Source organism: Meles meles, chromosome 9, assembly GCF_922984935.1.
Source record: "Meles meles chromosome 9, mMelMel3.1 paternal haplotype, whole genome shotgun sequence".
In the NCBI taxonomy this organism is placed as follows: domain Eukaryota; kingdom Metazoa; phylum Chordata; class Mammalia; order Carnivora; family Mustelidae; genus Meles; species Meles meles.
Genome location: NC_060074.1, coordinates 87,192,263 through 87,211,802, shown reverse-complemented (window position 1 = coordinate 87,211,802; position 19,540 = coordinate 87,192,263). Strand labels below are relative to the sequence as shown.

At 36.8% G+C, this 19,540-nt stretch overlaps 1 long non-coding RNA gene across 4 annotated transcripts in view; it reads left to right on the top strand.

Moving 5' to 3' along the window:
- Positions 1–19,540, top strand: part of LOC123951114 — a 124,691-nt gene that overhangs the window by 26,913 nt on the left and 78,238 nt on the right. For all 4 annotated transcript variants that reach the window (XR_006820345.1, XR_006820347.1, XR_006820344.1 and 1 more), the window contains exon 4: positions 18,996–19,133. This is a non-coding gene — a long non-coding RNA (uncharacterized LOC123951114). The remainder of the gene's footprint in view (positions 1–18,995; positions 19,134–19,540) is intronic.

Below are 19,540 nucleotides of genomic sequence, written 5' to 3'. Positions count from 1 at the left end.
GTACCAATTTCATTCTGTGTTTTATTCTGTAGTTATTCCTACACATTTGGGATATGTATTAATATGTGCTCTTAATAGTTTTGGCACAAGTTCAGTGTCAACGAATGAGTGATGTACACGTTTTATAGTCTTCTTAAGGGATAACAATGTGGCTCAGTGACAGTTTGTCTTGATTTCTTTGGGGGCAGGGTACTTAGATATGAGTCATATGGGATAGAGACCTATTAGCTACTTTTTCCTCAGCTAGTGCAATATGGCACAATTTCTGTTTCATTAGAGTGCGTTTTTTTTAGAATGGTACCATCAGGATTGTGTATAGATTAATGTCTAAGAAACTGGTTGATTATATGAGACTCTATTTTCCTCTATCTTTTCAATGTGACTGAAAATTTATATTCTATATTTTCATATCAATGACAATGTGATGACACAGCAAAGGAGTTATATTGGCTTGTTGCTTACATCAAATGTAATCTTCTTTTCTTTGTGAAAAAAATACATTTATTTTGAGCAAGAAAAAAGAAATTTGAGTGTTTCAAGTATCAGGAGGCCTATGTTGGAGAGGATAGTGATTGGCTGTTGTTTACCTACTCCGTGGGTAGAACAAGGAGAAATGGGATTGAATTTTAGTAAAACAGGTTTAAATTAGCCATGCAGAAGCACTTACAGAAGACACCGCAATGGGTTGCAATCGTTGCCTTCTTTATTCCCAGGGACTCCGTCTGCTGTACTCACCAGGGCTCAGCATGGTGTCTGGCACAGAGAAGGTGCTCAACTGATATTAAATGAATAAAGAGAAAGAACAGATTAAGGAGTTGCTTATAAAAGACATAGCATTTGTTCTCAATGTAAGGTATTAATGTTAAGGTTTAATGGTGCCATTGTTTTAGGAACATCTCCAAGGAAATCAGAATTGTAAATATTGAAAAATCTCTCTGGAATTTTAAATTTAACAATATGCATATTTACCTACATAGTTAACAATTTTCCCCAGACGTTTTTCCTTTAAAAAGCAGCACAGTATAAAGGATGTGGAGCTACTGTGTAGGGAGCCATGGGCTGAGAGACTTCTAGCCCCAGGACAGTTCCGTCCAGGTAGGGAGCCTGGGCTTTTAGCTACAGTGTTGCCTTCAAGAAGCCTCAGAATACTGAACAGGAAATATTAAGAGATACATGTTGTGTCTATTTATCTCTGAAGGTTTTTCCACTGAGTAAATTTTGGGGCTTTTTTTGTGGGTGAGAGGGAGTGTGGTAAGTTATGTATTATTCCTTCTAAGGTCAAGCTGAAACACAAAAGAAGACTTTATTTGAAAGATGTAAATACAAACAAAGAACTTCAGACAGGGACCCAAGTGTAGTCACTAGACATTGAGGAGTTCTGTGTGCTCAGAAAAGGTATCCCATCCACATGAGGATTGCTTGTCAGAAGACGAGTCAGTGTCAAACTATAACCAGCAAAGACCGGTTAGGACTGCACAGTGACCAGTCCTTGGGCCGAGTGTTTTGTGGTCCAGTCCCCAAGGACTCTGGTCCTAGGTCTCTGGTGGGGATGGTAATCTGGGGCTGTTGTGGGTGGGCCTATCGAATTCATTAGGAACTGAAGGCACTCCAGAGTTTCTAAGTTTCACAGACCTTGGAAAATATTTGAGGTCTGATCACACTTACACAGGTTGCAAATGAGAAGAAATACAAAATTCAAGTTAATAACTGAGCAAAGTGCAATACTAAAGCAGCTTCATTCATTGTCAAAAAACTAGCATAAACATGTCAAGACATTTGAAAAGAGTTTGTAAGTTGAACCTTTTTACTCTGAAAGCATCCATACTTGATGATCACTTGGAAATCGTAGTTATAAATTAGGCATATTACTTGAAGCCCAATATTTCAGAAACAAAATTATAGAAACCCTTTCCAAATTATTACAGCAAAATGATTGTACTTATTTGGGATATGGGCTCATTTTAATCTGTGTGATATCATTCTTCAGAAGTAATGGTGCATAGGGTCTGTGGAGCATTTAAAAGGGTCTTAAATCTGGGAGACTGGATGGGAAAAAGTAAGAGGTTAGGTGTATTTTATTATTTAGTATTTATTTATTTGAGGTTAAGTATAACTTAAAAGGTGCTAAAAGAACCAGACGTAGATGTCTGGAAATATTTCCTTATAAAATATGCAATGAGCCCTTCCTTCATGTTTTTTATTGACATGTAATTGACATGCAATATTACATTAGTTTCATGTATACAACACAATGATTCAACATTTCTGTATACTGTGAACTGATCAGCACAATAAGTGTAGTCACCATCTGTCACCATACAAGTTAATACAATATTACTGTATTCCCCATGCTGAATATTACATCCCCATAACTTGTTTATTTTATAACTAGAAGGTTGTACCTTTTGATCCCCATTACTCATTCCCCCCATCCACCTGCCCTCAGGCAAGCGCCATTCTGTAATCTGTACTTACTAAGAGTTTGGACTTTATTTTGTTTTGTTGGTTTGTTTTGTTTTTTAGATTCCACATATAAGTATTTGTCTTTCTCTGTCAGACTTATTTCACATAATATAATACCTTCAAGGTCTACCATGTGGTTACAGATGGCAAGATTTCATTCTTCTTTATAGCTGAGTAGTATTCCATTGTATATTTTAGTATATATTCTCATCCGTCAATGGACTCAGTGATTTCCATATCTTGGCTATTATAAATAATGCTGCAGTGAACATAAGGGTGAACATATCTTTTCAAAACAGTGTTTTTTTTCTTCTTCAGATAAATACCCAATAATGGAATTGGTGAATCATATGATAGCTCTATTTTTAATTTTTAGAGGAACCTCTATATTGTTTTCCATGGTGGCCACACCAATTTACATTCCCACCAACAGTGCACATGGGTTCCCTTTTTTCTGCATTCTCAGCAATACTTGCTGTTTTATGTCTTTTTGATGGTAGCCATTCTGATCAGTATAAATTGATAACTCACTGTGGTTTTTTGATTTGCATTTCCCTGAGGATTAGTGATGTAGAACATCTAATCATGTGCTTATTAGTCATCTCTATGTCTTCTTTGGAAAAAATGTTTATTCAGATCTTTTGCTTATTTGTATAACTAGATTATTTATTTTTTATTGTTGACTTGTATGAGTTCTTTATATATCCTGAATATCAGTCCTTATCAGATATATGATTGGCAAATATCTTCTCCCATTCAGTAGGTTGCCTTCCATTTATTGATGGTTTTCTTAGCTATGCAGAAATGTTTTCTTTTTTTCTTTTCTTCCTTCCTTCCTTTCTTTTTTTTTTAAACAAGAGAACAAATCTACACCTTTATTTATTTACTTTCCTGTAAGTTTAAATCCTTGAGAAGTAAAGCATCCCATGGGTTGTGTGGCCAATGTCTTTAGCGGGAATGTTGTTTTGGAATTTGGCACAAACCATGCCACTGTTCCTATGACCATGAGTTACTCTTCCCTAGATTACTCCAATTTTGTTTGGTTTGCCACCAGGAGTCACTGTGTTATTCTTTGCTCTGTACGCATAGGCACATTTCTTACCTGGATGGAATTCAGTTTCATTTCAGCATAAACACCTTCAATTTTAAGAAGAGCTCTGTGCTCCCTCTGGTTCTAGAGACCCCACTTTTAGCCAGCAAAAATGACCTTGGACCACAACCTTCCAGACCTTTTTATCGTTTTAGGTGTCCTGTTCCCTCCTCAGGCTCCAAGATGGTAGAGAAAGTTATGCAGAAGCTTTTTAGTTTGATGTAGTCACATTTATTTATTTCTGCTTTTGTTTCCCTTGTCTCTCGAGTCAGAGTCAAAAAACCATCACCAAGACCAATATCAGGGAGCTTACTGCTTATGCTTTTTCCAGGTCTGGCAGGTCTGTGTTTTCAGGTCTAGCATTAAAGTCATCCATTTTGTGTTGATTTTAATATATGGCATAAGATAGTGGTTGGTCCAGTTTCATTCTTGTGCAGGAAGCTGTCGGGTTTTTTTTTTTTTTTTAGCATCATTTATTGAAGAGACTACTCTTTATCCATTGTGTATTCTTGATGCCTTTACCATAAATTTTTTTGATGGTATGAGTTTATTTCTGGATTCTCTATTACGTGTCAAAGATCTATGTGTCTGTTTTTATGCCAATCCATATTGTTTTGATTACTGTAGCTTTATAGTTTAATTTGAAATCAATGATCCTGATACTTCTGGCTTTGTCTTTTTTTCATGACTGTTGCTTCTTTGGAGTCTTTTGAGGTTCCACACAAATTTTAGAATTATTTATTTTAGTTCTGTGAAAAATGCCTTTGGACTTTTGATAGAGATTGCACTGGATCTATAGATTGTTTTGGGTAGTATGAATATTTTCACAATATTCATTTGTTCAAACCATGAGCATGGAATATCTTTCCTTCCACTTGTGTCATCTTTAATTTCTTTCAGTTTGTATATTACAGTTTTCAGTGCACAGATCTTTCACTTCTTTGGTTAAATTTATTTCTACACTTGATCTTAGCCAAAAGACTGAGAAGCGATTGGTTAAGTTTATTTCTAGATCCTTTGTTCTTTTTGATATGATTGTAGATGGATTTTTTTTTGTTTCTCTTATAGTTCATTATTAGTGTATAGAAGTGCAACAGATTTTTGTACATTAATTTTGTACCCTGTAATTTACTAAATTCATTTATTAGCTCTAACCATTTTTAGTGGAGTCCTTAGGGTTTTTTAAATATAATACTGTGTCATCCACAAATAGCAACAAATACTTCTTTCCAGTTTGGATGTCTTTTATTTCTTTTTCTTGCCTAATTCTTGTGGCAGGACTTTCAATACTATGTTGAATAAAAGTAATGAAGGGGCACCTGGTTGGCTCATTTGGAAGAGCATGTAGCTCTTGATTTCTGGATTGAGAGTTCAAGCCCCATTTTCAGTGTAGAGATTACTTAAACATAAAATCTTTTTTTTTTTTTTAATGGAGATAGTGAGCGTCCTTGTTTTATTCCTGATCTTAAAGGTTTTATACCAGTGAGTATAATACTAACTGTGTTTGTCGTATATGGCTTTTATTATGTTGATGCACATCACAAACACACACACACACACACACACACACACACACATACACACACACACACTTTGTTGAGAGGTGTTTTTTTTTGTTTGTTTTGAGTTTTGTCATATGTTTTTTTCTGCATCTATTAAGATGATCATATAATTTTTATCTTTCATTTTTTTTAATGTGATGTGCCAGGTTAATTGATTTGCAGGTGTTGAGCCATCCTTGTATCACTGGGATAAATCACACTAGATCATGGTGTATGATCTTTTTAGTGTATTGTTGAATTAAGTTTGCTAACATTTTGTTGAGGATTTTTTTTTTTTAAAGATTTTATCCATTCATCCAACAGACTGAGATTACAAGCAGGCAAAGAGGCAGGCAGAGAGAGAGAGAGAAAGGGAGAAGCAGGCTCCTCGCTGAGCAGAGAACCTGATATGGGGTTTGATCCCAGGACCCTGGGACCACAATCCGAGCCAAAGGCGGAGGCTCCAACCCACTGAGCCACCCAGGCGCCCCTTGTTAAGGATTTTTAAAAAAATATTATATTTATTTATTTGAGAGAGAGAGTTAGTGAGTAAGAGAGAGCTAAAGCTAGGGGGAGAGGCAGAGGGAGAGGGAGAAGCAGACTCCCTGCTGGAGCAGGAAGACAGACGCAGGGTTCAAACCCAGGACCCTGGGATTATGACCTGAGCCAAAGGAAATGCTTAACCGACTGAGCCACCCAGGTGCACCAAGGATTTTTTTATCTATGTTTAATATCCCAATACAAGGATATTGACCTATAATCAATCTTTCTTTCCCTTCCTTCCTTCCTTCCTTTCTCTCCTTCCTTCTTTCTTTCCTCCTATATATTTATTTATTTATTTATTTATTTATTTATTGTGGGGTCCTTGTCTGGTTTTGGTATCAGCATAATTCTGGCTTCATAGGAAGTGTCTGGATGGCATTCCCTCCTCTTCAGTTTTTTGGAGAAGTTTGAAAAGGGTAAGTATTAAATCTTCTTTAATGTTTGGTAGAATTCACCAGTGAAGCCATCTGGTCCTGGACTTCTGTTTGTTAGGAGGTTTTTAATTAGTGCTCAATCTTCTTACTGGTCTTTGTTCTATTCAGAATCTCTATTTCTTCATGAGTCAGTCTTGGAAGATTGTATATTTCTAGGTATTTATCCGTGTCTTCTCGGTTGTCCTGTTTGTGGGCATTTAATTGTTCAGAGTAGACTCTTATAATCCTTTGTATGTCTGTGGTATCATTTGTTGTTTCTCTTCTTTCATTTTTGATTTTATTTATTTGAGCTCTCTCTTTTTCTTGGTGAGTCTAGCTAAAGGTTTGTCAATTTTATCTGTCTTTTCAAAAAACTAGCTCCCAGTTTCATTGATCTTTTCTATTTGTCTTTTTAGTCTCTATTTCATTTATTTTGGTTCTTACTTTTATTATTTCTTTCCTTCTACCAACTTTGAGTTTTGTTTATTACTCTTTTTCTAACTCCTTTAGTTGTAAGTTACATTGTTTATTTGAGATTTTTCTTGTTTCTTGACTTAGGCTTATATTGCTATGAACTTCCCTCTTTTATTCACCTTTGCTGCATCCCATAGGTTTTGGTTTGGCATATTTCTGCTTTCATTTGTCTCTAGATATTTTTTGATTTCTCCTTTGATTTCTTTGATGATCAGTAGCATGTTGTTTAATTTTCACATTTTTGTTATTTTTCAAGTTTTCTTAGTTTCCTACCATTGTGGTTGGAAAAGATGCCTGATATGACTTCAGTCTTCTTGAGACTTGTTTTGTAGACTAATGTGACCTCTCCTGGAGAATGTCCCATCTGTTATTTAGAAAAATTTGTATTCTTCTGATTTTGGAAGGAATGTTCCATATATGTCTATTAATAAAGTCTATGTGTCATTTAAGGCTGATATTTTCTAAGATTATTTACTTATTTGAGAAAGAGAGAGTGAGAGAGAACATGAACAGGGTGAGGGGCAGAGCGAGAAGCAGACTCTCTGCTGAGCAGGGAGCCTGATGCAGGGCTTGATCCTGGGACTCTGGGATCACAACCTGAGCAGAAGGCAGACACTTAACCAACTGAGCCACCCAGGTGCCCCAAAGCTGATGTTTTCTTATTGATTTTCTGTCTGGATAACCTATCTATTGATGTAAGTGGGGTGTTAAAATTTCCCACTCTTATTGTGTTGCTGTCAATTTCTCCCTTTAGGTCTGTTAATCTTTGCTTCATATATTTTAGTACTCCTATGTTGGGTACATAGGTATTTATAAATGTTCTATGTTCTTGCTGGATTGACCCCTTTATCATTATGCGATGTCTTTATCTTTTATTACATTTTTTGTTTTAAAGCCTATTTCATCTGAGGTAAGTATAACTACATCAGCTCTTTTTAAATCTCAATTTGCTTGCAATATCTTTTTCCACCCCTTCACTTTCAATCTGTGTGTATCCTTCTGAAGTGAGTCCCTTGTTGGCAGCATATAGATGCATCATGTTTTTTATCCATTCAGCCACTCTATATGCCTTTTGATTAGAGAATTTAATCTGTTTACATTTAAAGTAATTATTGGTGTATAGGTATGTATCTGTTGCCATTTTGATAATTGTTTTCTGGCTGTTTTTGTAGTTCCTCTGCATTCCTTTTTCTTCTATTCCTCTCTTCCATTGTGGTTTGATGGCTTTCTTTATTGTTATGTTTAGATTTCTTTCTCATTTTCTTTTTTGTATTTACTATAAGTTTTTCCTTTCTGGTTCCAGGATGTTCTTATATAGCATCCTAGTTACATAACGGTATATTTTAAATTGATTACACTCAAATTTGAATAGATTCCCAAAGTATATTTTTACCCCCATTTTATGTTTTTGATGTCACATTTACATCTTTTTATGTATCCCATCACTAATTATTGTAATTTTTCACTACTTTTGTCTTTCGACCTTCATACTAGCTTTATAAATGACTAAATCTGCCATCTTTACTATATATTTATCTTTTCCAGTGAGTTTTTCTTCTTTTGTATGTTTTCTTTTCATTAATTAGTGCTATTTCTTTTCAGCTTGAAGAAGTTTCTTTAACATGTCTTCTAAGGCCAGTTTAGTGGTGATTAACTTTTTGCATTAGAAAACTATCCTTATATTCTGAATGATGACCTTGCCATGTAGAGTATTTTTACTTGGAAGTTTTTTCCCCTTTCAGTACTTTAACATATCATGCCACTTTCTTCTGGCCCACAAAATTTCTGCTGAAAAATCTGCTGATAGCCTTAGGGGATCTACCTTGTGTGTAACAAGTTGTTCTGTTGTGCTGCTTTTAAGATTCCCTCTTTGTATTTAACTTTTGAGATTTTAATCACAACGTGTCTTGCTATGAATGTTTTGGCTACAAAGAAATTCTGGGCTTTCTGGATTTGGTAGTTTTTTCCCCTCTCCAGATTAAGGAAGTTTTTAAACATTATTTCTTCAGGTAAATTTTCTGCCCCTTTCTTTCTCTTATCTCTTTTTGGGAGCCCTGTAATATGGATGTTATTCCACTTGATGCTGTTCTTTTAGTCCTTTAAGGTATCTTCACTTAAAAAAAAATTTTTTTTTCTTCCTGCTCTGTCTGGGTAAGTTTCAGTGCTTTGTCTTCCAGCTCACTGATCAGTTTGCTTTATCTGGTCTGCTGTTGAACCTGTAGTATATTTTTTAGCCCAGTTATTGTATTCTTTAGCTCTGTGATTTCTGCTTGGTACTTTCTTATATTTTATATCTATTTGTTAAAGCTCTGTATTCATTTGCTCTTCTCCTGAGTTTGGTGAGCATCTTTATGACCATTACTTTGAACTCTATTATGTAGATTACTATCTGCACTTCACTAAGGTCTTTTTCTGAGTTTTTTTTTTTTTTCTTGATATTTCTTTTGGAACCCATTCCTCTGTCTCCTCACTTTGCCTCACTCTCTGTGCTTGTTTCTATATATTGGGTGAAACAGTTACCTCTCCCAATCTTGAAAGAGTGGTCTGGTGTAGAAGGTGATCTATGGGATCCTTCTGGGGTTTTCCTTTCCTTTCTTTTCTTTCCTTCCTTCCTCTTTCTTTCTTTCCTTCTTCCCTCCCTCTCTTTCTATCTATCCTTCCTTCCTTCCTTCTCTTTCTTTCTCCTATCCTCCCTCCCTCCCTTTCTCTCTCTCTCTCTCTCTCTCTCTTTCTCTTAGTTTTCCCAAGGAGTATATTTTCACAAACCTGGGTACTGGAAGGCTCTACAACTAAAGGAAAGTTTTGGAAGTGTGACTTGTTGTGGCATTGTAGGACACAGTGGGCCAGTGGAAACTTGATCTTGGAGTCGTGGAACTGGTTGATTGCTGGTCAGTGGCACTTGCTGGCTGCAATCTCCTCCACCTTCATTATCTAGATTGTGCTAGGTGCCTGTGTCTCAGTAGCACTGGGTGGCAACACTCACAGTGTTCAGGTCCCAGTATTCCTGGTATGTATTGTTGGTTCTTCTGTGGGATTCATAGCATAGCCAAATGCTGAAGTTCTTCATCTACAAGGGGGATTCCTCCAATACCTCTCCATAGTAGACAATTTCCCCTGAAGACTTCATCTTCTTTTTTTAAAATTTTTTTTTATTTTTTTTTAAAGATTTTATTTTATTTATTTGACAGAGAGATCATGAGTAGGCAGAGAGGCAAGCAGAGAGAGAGGAGGAAGCAGGCTCCCCACTGAGCAGAGAGCCTGACGTGGGACTCGATCCCAGGACCCTGAGATCATGACCTGAGCCGACGGCAGAGGCTTAACCCACTGAGCCACCCAGGTGCCCAAGACTTCATCTTCTTTAGCTGAAACATAAAGTACTAGAAGCAGGACTTGGTGACATAATTAGGTGCAAATGTTTGCATGTGATAGAGGGGCAGAATGCAGCATTTGGGTGTGGGCAGACAGTACCAATCTGTACTCTTACAATGTGCCTGAGGCCTTCATGGCACACACTCTGCTCTTCCTGACATCCAGGAAAGGGAGCCCTTTACTGCCTTTACTGCGGGGCTTGACCCTGAGATTAAGACCCGAGCTGACATCAAGAGTTGGGTACTAAACCCACTGAGCCACTCAGACACTCTGGTAGCCCTTTACATTCAATGAAATCTTTTATGGTGTGGATACACATAGCTTTGAAAGAAGTATATCTAATCCTTAAGTACACAGACTTGTAGACGGTCTGAATGAGGAAAAGGTAAGCATTTCACCTTGTATAAATAATGCTGTACAGTGCATCTTATGATGTATGCTTTTATGTTAAAATGCTGGAAACTTGTTTAATTTGTACAGTCAAGGGCTCTGTTTTCCAGTTGTCTATATTCCTTTGGTATAGCTTGTGAGTTGGGGAAGGGTGGTGATAATTCTAGTTTTACTTAGAAGATTTGTAAGTGAATGCAGAACTCTCTCTGGGATAGTTATTTCTTACCATCCTCTGACCCTAGGTTGATAATGTGGAATGACTATTTTGATGTTTTATTCCGTACATAACCACACTGTGTGCACATAAACAGATGAGTACATGAGTGCTGCCATTTCAGGCTACTCCTAATTATGTTTTTAACATTCCATAAGGGCTGTATTTGTAAATCAGTGAGTCCTTCAGTGCTAGGCATTAAATGTTATTAATTAATATAATTGTCTAGTGTTTAGGTAAAATAAATTGATTGTTTTTTATTTCATTATCTTGTATTTTTTTCTTCTTTTTTTTTTTTTTTAGTAATCTCTACACCCAATGTGGAGCTCAAATTCATGACTCTGAGATCAAGAACTCATGTTCTACTAACTGAGCCAGCCAGGTGCCCCTCATTATCTGTATTTTTAGCACAAGTTTCTAACTATAACAGACACTCAGGTGTACTTATATAATAATAGCTTTAAGGCCCATTTTACCAATATGCACATGTTTTAAAGGGAATATTTCCATAATATTTTTAGCTTTCACAACTTTTTAAAGTCTTTCACGGAATATTATTTGTCATGTATTAGTTTCCTTCTTGATAGATGACACAATCAAAGGCATGGATTACTGAAAGAATTACAAGGCTACAGTCTCTTGTTAATCCCCAAAGAAGGACTGGCTGCTCTTCAGATTCCCAGATGAATTGTCCCACAGCTTTTAGTGAAAAAAAAAAAAAAAAAAAAAAAAAAAAAAAAAAAGGCAGCATGTAGAGTTTTAGTTATTAATTCTCCAGCTCCATGGTTTTTTCTTGAGTTACTAAATTAAGAGCATCTTCAGTAGAGGGTAGCCCACAAGCTTTGTTAGGAAGGGGCACTGTGCATCTTGTGTAGCTGTGTTTCTTAAGCATGAAACTGTAATAATTACTAATAGATATTGCTCAACTCAGTGACTGAGTGAAATAATGAATGGGAGGAATGGCTCCTAAGAGAGGTTTGCCAATGACAACTGTTGCTCTCTGCAAAGCCCATGAATGGTGGACCTCCATATGTCCAGTGAACTGACACAATCTATGAGCACACCATGGCCCAACTGGCTCTCTTGGCGGGACTTTGCCTGTTTTGTCCACTTCACTCATTCTCCTCAGGCCAGCTTGAGACTAGGTCTGGTGCAGAGACCATCAGTTTCTATCTGTCCTTTTGCATCAGAAAAGGTTAGGAAGTGTGAATTGTGTTCAGATGGAATGAATAAGTGGAAGGAGCTAAATGCCTTCCAGGTGGAGATGGGTTGGGCGTCTTAGCAAAGGTATTATGGAAATCAGCATTAGTATTGGATTTTATGCAGGACTTCCTCACTTTCAGCATCATTCTCTTGTCCCTTCTGCCCTTTCCCTGAGAAAACTAGTATGCTGTCCCCAAAGAACTGCTATAACTGAATTCTGCCCTGAGCAATGCTGCCGCCTGGCACTAATGCATGGTGCACTCAACAGCCCAAGCAATGCATTGGTCTGCAGGCTGAGAGCATATTTTGAGGTGATTGTTCCCTGTTCTGTGCTGTGTCTTCTGAAGGAGGGCCACAGAGACAAGTTTCTCTATGATTTCAGAACCAGGAAGAATTTTGTCCTCCCAAACAAATGGCATGTTCTTTGTTTTAGGGACACTCTGATCCATGCAGTGAATCACATTTCCCTCTTCACGCAGCCTGTCTGAAAACTCAGATTCAACCATTCTTGGCAAGTATATAAGGCTTCCTTGGAATAATTTTGTCTTTTAATTTCACTGAATTTTCCCTTAGACTCATTTTGTACACCAATTTTAAATTTAGTTTATTTTATTGTATCAGATTTTTTGTTTGTTTGTTTAAAAACCAATTAAATCCTTTTGGGAAAAAAGAAATAAAAATAAAGACTAATATATTCACGCAACAGCTTTACTTTAGTTTTTTGGTTTCCCAGGTCTTAACTTTAATCTTTTCCCTCTAATCTCAGTATCGATCTATTACTTCTTAAGGGCATAATCCTTTCTGGATTGGGTTTTTTTTTTCCTTGTTTTTGTTTTGTTTTGTTTTAAATAGGAATTTGACCATTAAAAGTAAGTTGTTGGGGCTCTTGGGTGGCTCAGTTGATTAAGCATCTTTCAGCCGGGTCATGATCCCAAGGTCCTGGGATTGAGCCCCAACCCACATCAGGTTCCCTGCTCAGCGGGGAGTCTGCTTCACCCTCTTTCCCTCTGCCTGCTGCTTCCCCTACTTGTGCTTTCTCTCTGTGTCAAATAAATAAAAATCTTTTTTTTTTTTTTAAAAAAGTAAGGTGTTAGTAGCAATACCTACAACTTTCTATGTGAATTTAACTAGATTATTAGATTATTTAATCTTTTTCAATTATATAAGAGTAATATTATTTATTTTTTGTGACTGTTGTGAGGATTATACAAAATACTGCATGTAACATACATAGTACCTTATTTGACACATAACAGGCCTTTTGTTTAAAAGTTTTCTAAGTGGAGGGGTGCCTGGGTGGCTCAGTGAGTTAAGCCTCTGCCTTTGGCTTAGGTCATGATCTCAGGATCCTGGGATTGAACCCTGCATCAGGCTCTCTGCTCAGCGGAGGGCCTGCTTCCTCCCTCTTTCTCTGCCTGCCTCTCTGCCTGCCTGTGATCTCTCTCTCTGTCAAATAAATAAAAGTAAAATATTTTTTAAAAAGTAAAACAAATAAAATAAATAAATAAAAATAAAATAAAAGTGTTCTAAGTGGAAAATGCACTGGATTTGCAGTGAAATCTCTTTTTTTCCCCACTCATTAGTTTATGACCTTGGGCAAATCATTTTACTTCTTTGGAGATTTTTCTCACATATAATTTTATGGCATGGTTGAGAGAGCCCTTAGGATTCTAGCTTTGCTAGAATCTAGAATCTTGGATTCTTAGGGTTGTTCTGAGTAACATGTGAGAGTATGTCCTCACTCTGTTCACATCAGGAATGACATGAAAACATTCACCTGGGCATAGAGAGGTCTTGGGTAGAAGGGGATCCAGATCTGAAGCAGGAAGCAATAGGCTTATTGTGCTGGTCATCAATATTCTTACTGGTGTTGGTTATGGTATTTTCAGAGGTAGTAGCATCTTCTGCAATACGCTGAGTTCTTAGTGATTATAGTCCTGAATTCAAGTGGATTTCAAAAGATGTGTTATTGTGGACGTTACTCTCTGTAGTGAATGGTTTATAACTGGCTGCTTGGCGAATACTTGGAGATGTAGCAGAGGAACCAAGGGGGCTGCTGCTTCTGGTCAATGACCATGATTGCTAATGACCACATTTGGTTCAGTCGTGGAGTCAATCACAACAAGTATCTGCGTCCAAGATAAAGTTACCATTAAGGAAATATTGGGCAATAGGAGACCCCCCAAACAAACAAACTCATTTATCAAGAAGATAAAGAAAGGAAGGGTTTGTAGTAGATGTAGAAGAATAATCTACAATGAAATGAAGCTACACTCAGAGCCGTTCATGAAGATGCAGGGTATTTTCGTGGTTAAAGGCACAACATTTTTCATAGTGTGGTTTTAGCCAAGTTATTTATCTCTCAAGCCTCAGTTTCCTCATATGTTAAAGGGATAGTGATACTTACCTCATACGGTTGTTCTAAGGAGATAATGTAAGTACTGAGATATGTTAGTTATAGGTAACTGGTATTATCAAAACTATTAGTATTAATATAAACTGCAAATTCACACTCGACTTCAAGGTTTCGCTATTCCTAATCTAATAAAGTGTGCAGACTATAAGAATAAATGTAAAAACAAAGCATTTAGAGGGGTGCCTGGGTGGCCTGTTCAGTTGAACGTCTCACTCTTGGTTTGGCTCAGGTTGTGATCCCATGGGTTATGGGATCGAGCCCTGTGTGGGACTTCATGCTCAGTGGGAGGTTGGCTTGAGGATTCTCTCCCTCTGTCCCTCAACCCTTGCCCCTTTCCCCACTCTCTCTCTCTCTCTGTGTCTTTCTAAACTAAATACATCTTTTAAAAAAATTAGATAATTGAATGATTGGAGTAGAGTGCATATGGAGAGAAAAAAGTTGTAATAAATTTTTGAATCAGTGCATTGTGTCCATTAGTTTTCATCCTATCATTTTATCCCAGGGATCTTTCAAAAGGTAGCAAACTACTTGTGCTTTTGATTAATTTTATTCTTTGTACATGAAGTGGGATTATAAATTAAAGACACTAGTTTCTATAAATTTCCCTCACTATTCCATAGTCCCATTTTGCCTACTTCTTGTGAGGTTTCTGCCTCTTGCTTTTCTGTAGGATAAATTTAAATTTGCTCACCTTGTTCAAAGAGAAAACATTATGACGCTTAACCCTGAAAAAAAAAATCTCTATTCTGTAATCTAACTTTTTAAAAAACGGTGAAAAAAAAAAAAGTAGCCAGAGTAAAGTGTTAAACTAAACAAAACAACAAAAACCCTGAACAAAGTGAGTGTTAAGATATGGTGGAATTATTGTTACAAAAACAGAGAAACCACTGAAAACTACTCGGTTTTGTTTCAAGTATTTTTGTCTCAATGAGCTTCAGCTTTTGCTTGGTCCACTGAAATTCACTGAATTCAGGGAAATGTTGAGATTTGAAAGGGTAACAATGGGTGGTAGTTATAGCCTCAGAACACAGCACCTGGGAGTGGTGGTTTTCTTGTGTTTCACTGTTTGAATCTTTCAAAAGAGAAGTGAAATTCTATAGTCCAAAGTTCATTGATTTATTTTGTTTTGACCTGCATTCTCTTGTGCAATTTCTCAAAAATTAGTCTGTTTAGATTTGAAAACTATATAGACAAATTTTTAGGCAGTATTTTCATAGAAAAGAAATTAGGACTGAAATCCAAGAACTTGGTTGCCCAACACTTAAAAATCGAGATAACTTTAATTCAGTTTTCAAAAGATGTTCCATAATTATTATTTATTATTGAATTAGATCACTAGCTTTTTCAAGCAGTTTTACTATGTTATTTTTTAAACTTAAAATTATTTTTAATTGTGGTAAAAAAATAACATGAAATTTGTCATCTTGACCATTTTGAGTTAACCGCAGTTGTGCTGTAGATTCACATTGTTGTGTAAGAGAGCTCCAGAACTTTCTCATCTTGCAAAACTGAAACTCTATACTCATTAAACTAGAAGTCCCCATTTTCTTATCCCCCAAACTCTGCTCTATTCAGTTTTTTTTTTAAAGATTTTACTTATTTATTTGATAAAGCACAAGCTGGTGGAGGGACAAGTAGAAGGAGAGGGGAGGAGGGGGAGGAGAGGGAAAGGCAGGCTCACTATTGAGCAAGGAGCCCAATGTGGAACTCGATCCCAGGACCCCAGGATCATGACCTGAGTGGAAGGCAGATGCTTAACGGACTGAGTCACCCAGGCACCCCCAGTTTTTAAGTGAGGCATATATATGTTTTGTGATTATAAATTGATAAGGCCAGAGGTCATTTAGGTGGATTGCAAACTGTAGGTTATGGTGCTTTTACTTGAACATGTGGACAAATGGCTGGAAATGAATGTTCGTAGTACTTTTATTAGTTGAACTATAGGCTACTACTTAATGGCACATATGAAGTACTTGAAAAGTAGGCATCACTCATACTTTTGAGTAGTGAAGTTTACAATCCAAGTTCAAACCAAAACTAGGGCGCCTAGGTGGCTCAGTGGTTTAAGCTGCTGCCTTCGGCTCAGGTCATGATGTCAGGGTCCTGGGATTGAGTCCCACATCAGGCTCTCTGCTCAGCGGGGAGCCTGCTTCCCTCTCACTCTCTCTGTCTGCCTCTCTGCCTACTTATGATCTCTCTCTGTCAAATAAATAAATAAAATCTTAAAAAAAAAAAAAAGATAAATCAAGCCAAAACTAGAAGCAGACAGAAAATCCTGATAATAAAGGAGAGTAACTTTTGAAATATGAAAATAATTGAGAAGTTATGGTATTATTTTCCACTGTGATCTTTAGAAAGGCAAATATTCATTTCAGTATTGTTTTGTTGAGGTACTATGAGCATGCCAAGGAATATGTTCACAGGTCCTGAGTTATCCCCTCCCTGGACTTTTCAAAGCTGTGCCTAAGGAGGCTGGCGTGGCCACAGTACAAGGAGGAAATGCTGAGATGTAGGTAGTGATATCTCAGAGCCCTTATTTTCTTCACTGAAAGCATTTTTTAAATGTCCATGGAAATGAATATGATGGAAGAGATTTCAGTTGCCAGAGAGAGTGAGGGCCCAACTGCCTGGTGCAGTTCTCCTCCACTTACGTAAAATTCATCAAGGTGATGAGATACCATCTTACTGGCTACCCGCTGGCATCATCTTCATAGCTTCCATGTTCTAATATGATGGGCAAAATAGGGCAAGATGATGATGATGATGATGATGATGATGATGGTGGTGGTGGTGATCCTGAGAACAGTGATCACCCAAACTCATGGATGGTCTATTCTTACTTCAGGTGTTTTGCCTGATATGTCTCAGATTTTGGAAATTCGAGGTTCAATGATACTTTTTAAGCCTCTACAGGATTAAGTGTATAGATCGTACAACCCAGAGCTGTTTAACACTTGGTTCTAGTGTGTTTCAGGTACATTTTACATTAAACAGGTTTTTAATGTGTCAATCTGGGAATGTAATTATCATTTATAAACTTGTTTCCTCACTAAAAATGTATTTTGAGTCCAAAACAAATAAATTAAAAATTTTAAGGAAATGACCCTTTTTAAGTAGGAAATTGTTTCAATTTGTTCTTGTAATTCTATATCAGCATTTAATAAAATATTTTAATTTGGTTTTGGAATGAAAGCTATAGCTTAATTTTAATAACGAGGAGAACAGTAAGGTAGCTAAAAAATGAACAGTATTACATATATTAAGTTCTTGATACATATTGGTTGAATTAATTAAGTACAAAGTCATTTATATTTAGTTATTTGACTTTGAAATATAGGATAAGAGTTTTTAAACTTCAATTGAATTTTATAATGATACTTAACTTTCATGTTAGCTTGAATTTTCACATCACTGAACTCACATGTTTTGCCTCCTTTGGCTTTATTTGTATTTGGCCACTACTTATTCTGAGTAGTGGGGAGAGTTAACCTAAAGCTGTAAATATTGTTCAGGCAGTCTACAAATCCAAGGACAGATAATCGTGTACAGTAGGTGTTAAAACTGCTTATGTAGTGATAAGCTACAGGAAAATGTGAGGGAGAGGAATAAGTGGTTATATTGAGTCATTTAACCAATTCTGGGTTGCTAACATGTTATTGAGAAGGTCTGTTTTTTTTTGTTTTTTTGTTTTTAAATTTTAAGATTCTTCCTGTGGCAGAATATATAGAGATAACCTCAGTATTAATGATAGCATACTGGCATATGAAGGAAAACTATATGTTACGTCTCTTATCTCCTTTCTTGCTGGAAGTGATCAGCTGATTTGGCCTTCCCGCCTGGGTTTTTTTCCTTTCTCAAAGTCCCATTTGATTCTCTCTCTCAGTTGGTGGGGACAGCTTTCCTGGTTAGAGGAAGACCGTCTTCGAGGCAAGAGAATATGGGTGGCTGCCCTCTTCTACTAGGACCTACACTAGAGTTAACATAGCGAGCTCACTCTTTCACCCAAATGGTCATTTGTACCTTGGGGACCTTAAAGAATGTGGAAAGGGCCCAGGGAACACCAGAAATGGCACCTGGTTAGAACCCTTAGAGACCTTGTGGATATGTGTAAGGACACTCTAATAATTTCATCAGTATTTACCATTAATTGAATGTTTTCCATGTGCCAGGTGCTATATACATCACCTTGTTCAAACCCCTCGAAATCTTATAAGGTACAAGATACCTTATAAGATTAATTTTCTGATTAATCCCATTTCAAGATTAGAAAAAAACAATAGAGATTTAGACAAAAACTGTGTTAAAACATGTCCCTCAAGCTGATGCAGACAGTAAAACAGACCTAGAATTCACTCAAAGATTGTTAGACCCCAACACAAATATGTCAGTTATTCTGCTAGTGTTTACTACCAGGTGGTGGGGATTCATTACAGACATCTTTACTGTTCTTTGTGTGACTGTTTAATCTATTTTTTGGCAATTAGTTAAATTTAAAGTTCTTTACATTTCTCATTTGTTCTCCTTCCTTCTTCTTTTTCACCTCTGGTCATTTTCTTCCCACTTCTGATATCATTCCCAAGTTGGTAGCAAAGGCCATGATTCCTGCCTGTTTTCTCCTCTTACCACAAGACCTGGATTAATTAGGACTAAGGAGCCAAAAGTACGGTAGCCAGTCAGTTTCTCTTTCTGTGTGCTTTAGCCCAGCTCTCAGGATGAATTTAGATTAGGCATACTCAAGGATGTCCATGAGTAATAACTATAAGCTTCATCGTAGATAACTGTATCGGGTGTGTTTAAATGTACAACTCTGTTTTTCTATTATTATGTGATATTTCATGTTGACTTGTCAAACTGAAAAATACCCATATTGATTTTGCAGAAAGCTTCACATGTGAGATAAATGCACTCAAAGACTCCTCACAAGTAGCTCTTTGGAGCTTCAGATGTGAAATGGATCATTCCTCAATCTGTAATAGACCCTTCTGTGAAGCTCTTCAATCAAACCTGAGAATTCAAGGTGAAATTGAGGGGAGGATGGGAAACCCCTACAGGGGGATTTGAGTGGACTAGCTGAGAAAGGAACCGGGGGTATTTGCTGTCTCTTTTTCCAGTTTTTTTTTTTTTTTTTTTCCTTGAGCATAGGAAGCCTGTCAATCACTGTGTGACCTTACACGCTGTATGCGTATAATACCTGGGCCCAAGGAGACAGCCATAGAGGTGCTCACAGAGCTGCTGTCATACATGCCTTTGATTACGTTCTGTTTGTCATTTTTTTTTCCCAACAATTTTCAGGTTATTTTTAAAGTAGCTATTTTATACAGATTTATTATATAGGGTTTCTCTTTCCACAAAATCATTTTGATTGTTATATTTGATAAAGCAAAATTGTTATCTTTTGTGAAAAGCATACATAATCTTTTTAAA